Below are 10,594 nucleotides of genomic sequence, written 5' to 3' on the forward strand. Positions count from 1 at the left end.
ATCCTATTTCTCTTATTCCCTGTATCTGTTAGTCAGCCCTTGCTGATTATTTTTGCTGTATCAAGCTACAGTATATTAAAAGTGCTCTCCTCTCAAATGAAATGTCTTACAATTTAAATCTCTCACTAGGAGTGTCAGCATTGCCATGGGACATCTCCATCCTCCCAAAGCAAACAAAATTGACACAGTTGATTTGGTGTATAAATGTCTGCAGCTTTATTAAATATGCATTAAAGTGCAACAGTCATAAATTACATGCACTCAGCCCACTCAGAACATAATGTGTACAGCTAAATAACTTTCTGACTGTACAACCTAAGCAATAAGGCCAATCTAAAGACTGACTGGAAGCTGAAAGTCAGTTCCCTAAAGTGGCTGCTATTGGAACATCATTTTATCATGCTGTTAAGCATCTCACCTCTCTTTTGTGGTGTGTATATGAGTAGAGAAGGGAGGGGAAGGGGAAAGTGAGATTTCTGTATTACTTTTACTTTAAATTATCAATTTCTTTTACTTATATGTGCATTCCTTGACATGGAAGGATGGGCAGTTTGGTTCTCGGATCTTTCCATTTGCTGTACAGAAAGAAAGTCCTTTCAAATAAGGAAATATTTGTTGCTGATTGTAATCATACTAATTTATATCTCGCATTTATATAGTAATTTTATCAGAAGATGTTAATATCTTTCAAAAGCCGGATATATACAGGGATAACCCCTTTCCCTTAAAAATGCCCCATTTCCCTGTGATATAATACAATAAAAATTGTACGCACTTCTGTACCAGAGTGGATTCTATGAAAGAATGAATTCTCAGGATGAAACAAAGGGGATGCCTTTTTAGAAAAGACAGAATGTAATTACTTCCATTCCTGAATACATACCCATTACACAGTGAAGTGTCATGACTTTTTGATGACTGCATGTACCCTAGTCTTTTTTCAAATTTGATCTGAAAGCTGGCTTAATGATCTTTGTGCCTCCCAATATCATGATTTTGCAAAGAGGATACAAATTGTACTGATAACATTAGCCATCGTGCTTTGTAGTACTTGGGTTTTTCTGAACTTCTCTCTTCTGATAACTGACGGGTGTCAGCCCAGCTTACTTTCTGTTAGTGCTCAATATAATATAAGCATCAGTTGGTCATGGAGTGAGCTATACCTTGCAGTCTTCCCATTTTCACTCACTTCAGGGTTTTGGTGGTTTGTTGTTTTAGTTTTTGTTTGGTGTTTGTTGGTTGGGTTTTTGGGGTTTGTTTGTTTGTTTGTTTTAAAACCACTGTATTGAGCAGAGAGAAGATTTATTTGCCTCTTTCTGCTTATTCTGACTAAAGTCCCCTCAACTGTCCTTACAGTCCATGCCATTTTTTTAAGAAATACTCCTTTGTAAAAATAGCTGGAACACTTATGAGAAATTAGCTTCTATTATGAAAAGCAAGATAGCAAGATACTAACTTTCTGACAATATCTGTAATTTGTGTTTATTTTATTTCCTGTTGATTTATTGCCATAAGTCTCTTGGCTCTCTCCCAAACATCTCTTGGCAACAGAGTCAACCAAATTAATTTTGTACAAGAAAAGATCTACTATAGTAACTTAAAGTCTGTCTTCATTATCTTGCTAATGATCTCTCGTGTGCTGCTCTATAGTTGGTTTATTTTCCCTTGCTTGATAAATGTGAAAGGAAAATCTTGGGGTACATGTTATAACTATGACCTTGCTTCTCCCTTTTGAGAGCACTTTTAATGTCCTCTGATCTGTCATGTTGGAAAGGGTCCTTTCTTAAGAATTTTTATTCTTTATCCTCTATAGATTAGTTCCTCACTATTCTATTTCTGTTTCATAGCTGATCCTTGTTTAACATTTACAGTTTCCTGATATACATTGCAGAATATAGAGTAATTTGTTTCTTGTGGCTATTACTAGCTGAACTTAGAGAACTACTGTGTTCTAAAGTGTGAGTTGATCCGGCAGCTTTAACTATATTTCCTCAGTAGTTTACTTTTGACTTATTGACACTTAAAGCTTTGCCTGCTTATTTTTTTTTTAAATTGCAAATCAGAATAAGTGGTCTCCATTCAGACATTAAGGAATAAGTTTTAGCCTTCTGTCTAGTTCTTCTGGCCACTTCTAAAATGAAGGAAACAGACATTATATCACAGCATACATTTCACATGTCATGCTGGAAATATAGATAGGCTGGAGGTTATTTTGAGCTCAGGTTGGTTGCTGGATGAATAACCCTACTTCAAACCAAGTCCTTATCAGCTACTCAGTGATAATAACTATACTGTTGTAAAATCTTTGGCTGACTTCAGCAATGAGATGCCATTTTAGGCATCTCTGTGTTATTCTTTACATGGTGTACCAGGCTACCATCTCTTGTATCTGTTTTTCCAGACTTAGTGAAGCTTTATCTTCATGAAACATAACTGATAATAAGTAAGTTTTTTGAAATTTCTGTTACTCCAGTAACACAGATGCTGCATAGAGGTTGGTAAATCTACCAAGAAATTCCAAAGGCAAGAAAAATATTCTCAGTGGCTTATGACTATTTTCAAATCCTTTTATTGTCAGCATTCTGCTTTACAACTGTTCTGTTCACAAGAGTCTATCTGTAACTAAATGAAGAAGGCACCCAAAAGGGGATGGATATTCTCAAAAGAGATGACCCAAGACATGATCTGTAACCATGATAATTAAAGCTAATCCTGAAATGTGGATCCTTGAACTCTTTGTAAAAGACATGCTCTAATGAAGGGCTTGCAGTGGTAGAAAATCAAAACCAGTGTTTAAGTAATGGACTTATTTTGAAAAAATGGTGGCTTATGGGTCGTTATAAGATATTCTCAGCCCACACTAGTGCCTTTTGCCAGAAGCCTCACAGTGATGCACTAAATATATTCAAATAAGATGTAAAGAATTTGTGACAGACCCTCCACATTTAGACCTCTGCCTATAAATGTTCAAATGATAGCCATTACAGTCAGCAGTGACCTGACATCAGAAGGTCTGAGAAGACATTGACATCCCTTGGGACCAATAAGGCTGGCAGTCTTTTTTTTTTATTGTTGTTTTCAGTGCGTGGCTTGTGGTGGGAAGAGGACCATTATTTGACTAAAAGCTGTATCTCCTATATGAACCGCTGACCTGACCTTTATCTTCTTCCTTGAAAAGAAAAGTTTTTATAAGGTGACCTCTGCCAAGTTCTGTAACCTTCTGACCAACCCACCCCTATTGTCCGAAAAGCCTCAAGAGAGAGGAGAAAGGCCATTCTTTGTATGCAAGAATGTATAACTCATGTTGTATCAAATTTTTGAAAATAAAGCACAGTTGCTACACTATTGTTAGGATTGTCTCCTGGAAATACAAAACTTTTTTCCCTTTTTACTCTCCTAACAATAGCATTACAACTTACATGATATTTTTCAGACAATCTGTGTGCCCAGACATGGCAGAGTTGAATTATTGTCCTGCTCTTTAAAGAGATAACAAACTATTTTCCTGTATGATGCAGGAGAAAAAGAATTCAGGAGGGAGAAATACATACAGCTACATTCAGGCTATTAGATAAAGTCTGAACATGATTTTGGGCCCAGGAAAAAGAAAACTAGCTTACTCCTACATATTGTAAGCTGTTAGTCAACTACCTAGAATGAAAGAGTAAAGTGTAAAATTTTATAGTTAAGTATTTCAATTTTGTAAGTTGGGTGTGCATGAAGGAGGCCCTGCAGAGTGTAGCTTTTAGCATGGTTGTTGATGATGTGGAAGTGAGCAAATAATTCAAACTGGTGAAATTTTCAGAGAGTGGCAGATTACTGATGAAATATGTTTTGGAAGGAAAAATAAACAGGTGTAAAAGTTAAGTACATGTTCCATTTCAATGGCCAAAGGTAGTGTTGTGTATCTAGGAACAAAGAAGTGTAGGACAAAACTGTTGTGTGAGAAACAACTCCGCAAAGGATCTATTGGTGAATATTCAGATGTGCTCATGTTCTTAATGCAGTGCCATGGTCCAACAGGTTAATGGGATCTGTAGGGGCCAATATAGAAGAATTTTTTAGAAATAAGGGAATAGATTTGTTATATAGTTGATACAGAAGGAATAGTTCCTGGAATAATGTGTCCATTCCTGATATTCATGATTACAAAGAATATTGAAATATGGAGAGCTTGAGGAAAAAAAAACACTACAGGAATGATTAACATAGTGAAAGACACCTCCTACAGAAAGTGAAGCTTAACTTGTTCACACTATTTTAGGTATCTATTCGGGCAACATGACAAAATTTTTGATCTGTCAGGTAGAACTAGAACAAAAACTCTGATTGTTGACAGCTGAAGCTGGAGAGAAGACAACAAGAAATTGGATACTCTTCAGCAGCAAGAGTAATTAATCACGAAATAATTTTCACTATGGAAGATAAATCAAGAGGGAATATTTTTGTCTAAAGATGATCTGTGAATCTAGATCAGCAGATATGTAGTTAAAGTAGAATGGAATATTAAAAATGTATTACTAGAAAAAAAAATTTTGGTAAATTGGGAATAATCTGAAGCAAAGGTGATAACCAGAACCAATATCATAGCGTAGCCTTTGAAGCTGATTATTTTCTTTCCTTGAAAATATTAAACTACAGTATGCTTTTAGCCTACAATGCCAAACCAAGTCACATATTACTAGTGAAATATTGAAGCCTATGATAATGAATACATTGTAGTTTCTGTTTGTATAGGCCTTCCACAGCATTGATTTATCAAAAGAGTAGAATACACATAATGCTCATCAACCTCCTGTGCGCTTAATGTTAGTATTGGTGTCAGAATACCTGGATAAATGGATGAGTAAAAATTTATTGTGAATAATAATTATAATTATTTAAAAGGGCACAGACATGGTGAGCAACAAAATTGTTAGATTTGTTTTGTGACTTGGATAAGATTCCTGGATCTTAAGTAAGAAGCACCAGATTGTTGAAATCATTTACACCTAACTTCCACAGTGAGGTGTCACAGCACCTAAACACCTTCACATTCTTTTCCTGAATCCTATTGAAGGTGATGGAATTTAACAATTTCTTACAATTATTCATCCCACCAGTTCCTTGCTGAATTAGTGCAAGATGCTTAAAAAAACCAACGGATTTTGGAGGGTTTTTTTTCTGATGTGGCATTTTAAATTAAAGATACATTTTGCCACAACAGATTCTCAGTTTTGAATCCTTTCTCAGCTTGGTTCTCTAATTTAGTCCTTCACATACATTCACTGACTGCTATACTTTTCTGCTTAACAGGGTTTGCTACAAGTTGGTTTTCTTTTGATCAAAGGCAAGTTGGACATTTTTCTGTGCTATTTTGGGGGAAGAGAGTCCTTGGGCTGCATCTCTACAAATAAGATTTCCCATGAAAAAGAATGCTGCCCATTCTTCACTAAGGCTTCCATGTTTGTATTCTTTAAAAACATAATTTAATGTTTGCGTGTTATTATACAAAATGTGTAATGTGCAGCATCTTGTTACCACAAAACCCCTGTGGAGACAATAATAAGATATAAAGTTGCAATTACATGTATTATATAGGATCGATTAGACTAGCTAGGAACACATATCTGCATTTAAAGCAGCTCAAACCTCATTTTCAGTGCCCTTGATAATAAAATTTCTATCTATCTTTAGCATTTTTCATCAATTGATTTCAGTATACTTGATCATTTAGGGTATCATGTTCAAAAGCGTACTAAGAAAATGAGTCTCAAAATAATAAAATCCCTGTAGCACAGGGTATGGTGAATACTTCTAAGTTCATGTCCAGGGGATCCTCTACTGATATCACAAGTCAGGCCCATGAACATACTGCCTCAAAGTCAACTTCTTCACCTATGCAGGAAAAAAGCTACTCTTGCATTCTGCCTTTATAATGCTTTCTCCTCTGTTTGCTCCTTGAAATACTCTTTCCCTCTGCTCAAATTTTTGTGGGTTGGTTTGTAGTTCAATTAGATTCTTGCTTAGAGAAACTGAAAGCAGTAGGGATGACCCTTGCAGTGTAACTGTCCAGAAAATCATGATTCAGTTTTGGTCAGAAAAAACCAAAACTCTCTGCGGAAGAGACGGAATACGTCTGTCAGGATGTATTCCCTTGGTTTTTGCTACTCTGAGTAATATGAGAGGAAATATTCAAAATATTTGTAACTGGCAATAAGAATAAACAAAAACATGAGAATATTTTAAGTACTGATTTTCTGAGACACTCACCTGAGAAAACCAGATATAGGGCCTGATGATCTGGACCAGAGGCATGAACCTTTTGCTCCCAGGTCTGTTGCTTATGCATTAACTGCAAGAGAATCAAGACTTTGGTGTATAGAACATACATTTTTGCCTGCATGCCCTTAAAGGGCTAAGATTATTCTGTTGATATATTTTCATATTAACTAGAGATATCCATGGAATGGATCATGAATGAATTCAAAATGTCAGTGGATCAGTAAATAATAACAACAAAATGCACACAAACAGCTTATGTTGTACTCTTAATCTAGGCTTCCACAATTTTTATTTCTTATGTCTCAAGGGTTTTATTTTAATGCTAAGGCATTGGCAAACTATCAAATAAGTCTGGTAGCAAATACTTTTGCTCTGCTATTTGCACTTTTTTAACACGTGCAGCAAGTACACTTTCTTTTTGAGAGAGAATGGGGGAAGTTTCTGAGGGAAATTTCAATCATGCTTATGAAATGAGTGTAATGTGAGTCAGTTAAAAGTGTGTTGTTGCAGACTAGTAAAAATTTCAGCCAGAACTGGCCCACATTTCAGATGAAATACTAGACTAATGTCTAATTATGCCTTTTAAAGCTGAAAAGAGGTAATATGAGTTATTTGGTACACAATGACTGCAAACAGTGAGCCTGCTCTGCATTCATATTTCACATTGAGCTTGGAATGACCACAGAACATTAAAACAGACTGTAACTTCTGTAAGTAACTGTGATTTTTTTGTTCAACAAGCCTGCTGCAGAGTCAATAGTCTGATTAATATCTAGCATTTGTGTTGTGTGTTTTATTCTAGGCTCTAGTCTTATGGACATTCTAAGTGTTTTGGCCCTCTGCTATGGTTCCATAAGAAATATAATGAATCTGCAGGTTTAAAAATATTGTAGAGAATAGATTAAGTTCTTAGCTTGACAGACTACAATAAGAAAAGGCTATTTCTTAACTTGTTGAGATTTTGTTTTGTTTTGTTTTTCCTTTTATTGACGACTTTGCTGTATTTTTTGCATTTTTGTCTGTTTTAGTCAAAATAAGAATAAGGGTCAGTTAATATAAAAGACAGATACAGGGATGATTTAGCATGGTGTATATAGCTGTAAAATGGATCTGAAGATGTGTGGATTCTTTCCTGATCATATTGCCACCTGACAGAGTGATACCATGTCATTAAATGTGGGGAGCTTGGATTTTTCATCAGTAAAATATGGCCAGGTACATTTGGTTCTATAAAGTGGTTTGAGATTTTTTCAGTGTAATGTTACATAGATAGACAAGTTGTTATTACTATGATGTGATGCTTAGCATTAGACCCCATGTGAACATCTTCTTGAAACAAGTCCTATATTTGCCTCAGAATACCTCTCAAGTAGACATTTTGCTTTCTTTTGATTTGCTAGGTACAAGGTGTTGCTGTTTTGTTTTTAATTTTGAGAAATTATTAAAAATAAATTTAAAGTGAGATCAAAACAGCCCTGGCAAAACAAATTATCTTCACTGTGGAAATACTTTGGAAGTTGCATGTACACAAGTTTGCAACAATATTTTATTATTTGGAACGTGATTAATGGTCAGATATTAGCAAATAAAACATTCCCCTTTATGGAAAAAATAGTGGAAAATAAATATTTTATCTGAATTAAATCTTTCCTTAGCACTTACCTTTGTAACATAAATGACACATCAGTTCCAATTGCTGACAAACAGCTAAGTTAATTTGGCACAAATATTCAAAAGGTTTTACAGAGCACACCCTAGAAAATAATAACATAATTGTCTAAAGTATCACAATTGCAAGGGTAGACTTCAGGTCAGACCATGTTTTTTACAGAAAGTCAGTCTTTTTAATTACAGAATCACAGAATCGTATAGGTTGGAAAAGACCTTTAAGATCATCGAGTCCAACCATAAACCTAACACTACCAAGACCACCACTAAACCATGTCCCTAAGCACCTCATCCAAACGTCTTTTAAATACCTCCAGGGATGGCGACTCAACCACTTCCCTGGGCAGCCTGTTCCAATGCTTGACAACCCTTTCAGTGAAGTAAAATTTCCTAATATCCAGTCTAAACCTCCCCTGGTGCAACTTGAGGCCATTTCCTCTTGTCCTATCACTTGTTACCTGGGAGAAGAGACCGACCCCCACCTCTCTACAACCTCCTTTCAGGTAGTTGTGGAGAGCGATAAGGTCTCCCCTCAGCCTCCTTTTCTCCAGGCTAAACAACCCCAGTTCCCTCAGCCACTCCTCATCAGACTTGTGCTCTAGACCCTTCACCAGCTTCGTTGCCCTTCTCTGGACACGCTCCAGCCCCTCAATGTCTCTCTTGTAGTGAGGGGCCCAAAACTGAACACAGTATTCGAGGTGTGGCCTCACCAGTGCCGAGTACAGGGGGACGATTACTTCCCTAGTCCTGCTGGCCACTCTATTTTTGATACAAGCCAGGATGCCATTGGCCTTCTTGGCCACCTGGGCACACTGCTGGCTCATATTCAGGTGGCTGTCAACCAACACTCCCAGGTCCTTTTCCGCAGGGCAGCTTTCCAGCCACTCTTCCCCAAGCCTGTAGCGTTGCATGGGGTTGTTGTGGCCCAAGTGCAGGACCTTGCACTTGGCCTTGTTAAACCCCATACAATTGACCTCGGCCCATTGATCCAGCCTGTCCAGATCCCTCTGTAGAGCCTTCCTACCCTCAGGCAGATCAACACTCCCTCACAACTTGGTGTCATCTGCAAACTTACTGAGGGTGCACTCCATCCCCTCATCCAGATCATTGATAAAGATATTAATAGAACTGGCCCCAACACAGAGCCCCGGGGAACACCACTTGTGACCGGCCACCAACTGGAGTAAACTCCATTCACCACCACTCTTTGGGCCCGGCCATCCAGCCAGTTCTTTACCCAACGAAGAGTACACCCGTCCAAGCCATGAGCGGCCAGTTTCTCCAGGAGAATGCTGTGGGAAGTGGTGTCAAAGGCTTTACTGAAGTCTAGATAGACAACATCCACAGCCTTTCCCTCATCCACTAGGCGGGTCACCTTGTCGTAGAAGGAGATCAGGTTGGTCAAGCAGGACCTGCCTTTCCTGAACCCATGCTGGCTGGGCTTGATCCCTTGGTTATTCTCTGCATGCCGTGTGATAGCACTCAGGATGATCTGCTCCATCAGCTTCCCAGGTACCAAGGTCAGGCTGACAGGCCTGTAGTTCCCCGGGTCCTCCTTCCGGCCCTTCTTGAAGATGGGCATCACATTTGCTAATCTCCAGTCAGCAGGGACCTCCCCAGTTAGCCAGGACTGCTGGTAAATGATGGAAAGGGGCTTGGTGAGCACATCTGCCAGTTCCTTCAGTACTCTCGGGTGGATCTCATCAGGCCCCATAGACTTGTGAGTGTCTAAGTGGTGCAGCAGGTCACTAACCATTGCCCCCTGGATTATGGGGGCTCCATTCTGGTCCCTGTCCCTATCTTCCAACTCAGGGGGCTGGGTACCCAGAGAACAATTGGCCCTGCTATTAAAGACTGAGGCAAAGAAGGCATTAAGTACCTCAGCCTTGTCCTTACCCTTGGTCACTGTGTTCCCTCCCCCATGTACTAGGGGCTGGAGATTCTCCTTAGCTCTCCTTTTGCTGCTAATGTATTTGAAGAAGTATTTTTTGTTGTCTTTTACAGCAGCAGCCAGATTGAGCTCTAGCTCAGCTTTGGCCCTTCTAATTTTCTCCCTGCACAGCCTTGCTACACCTTTGTAGTCCTCCTGAGTTGCCTGCCCCTTCTTCCAGAGGTCAGAGACTCTTCTCTTTTTCCTGAGTTTGAGCCAGAGCTCTCTATTCAGCCAGGCCGGTCTTCTTCCCCGCTGGCTTGTCTTTTGGCACCTGGGGACAGCCTGCTCTTGTGCCTTTAGGACTTCCTCCTTAAAGAATGTCCAGCCTTCCTGGACTCCTTTGCCCTTTAGGGCTGCCTCCCAGGGGACTTGGTCAACCAGTCTCCTAAACAGGCCAAAGTCTGCCCTCCGGAAGTCTAAGGTGGCAGTTTTGCTGACCCCCTTCGCCGCTTCTCCACGTATCAAAAACTCTATCATTTCGTGATCGCTCTGCCCAAGACGGCCTCCAACCATCACATGGCTCACAAGTCCTTCTCTGTTTGTGAACAAGAGGTCCAGCGGGGCACCTTCCCTAGTTGGCTCACTCACCAGCTGTGTCAGGAAGTTATCTGCCACATGCTCCAGGAACCTCCTAGACTGTTTCCTCTCTGCTGTATTGTATTTCCAGCAGACATCCGGTAGGTTGAAGTCCCCCACAAGAACAAGGGCTAGCAATCGTGAGGCTTCTCC

Source organism: Ciconia boyciana, chromosome 6, assembly GCF_034638445.1.
Source record: "Ciconia boyciana chromosome 6, ASM3463844v1, whole genome shotgun sequence".
Taxonomy (NCBI): Eukaryota; Metazoa; Chordata; class Aves; order Ciconiiformes; family Ciconiidae; genus Ciconia; species Ciconia boyciana.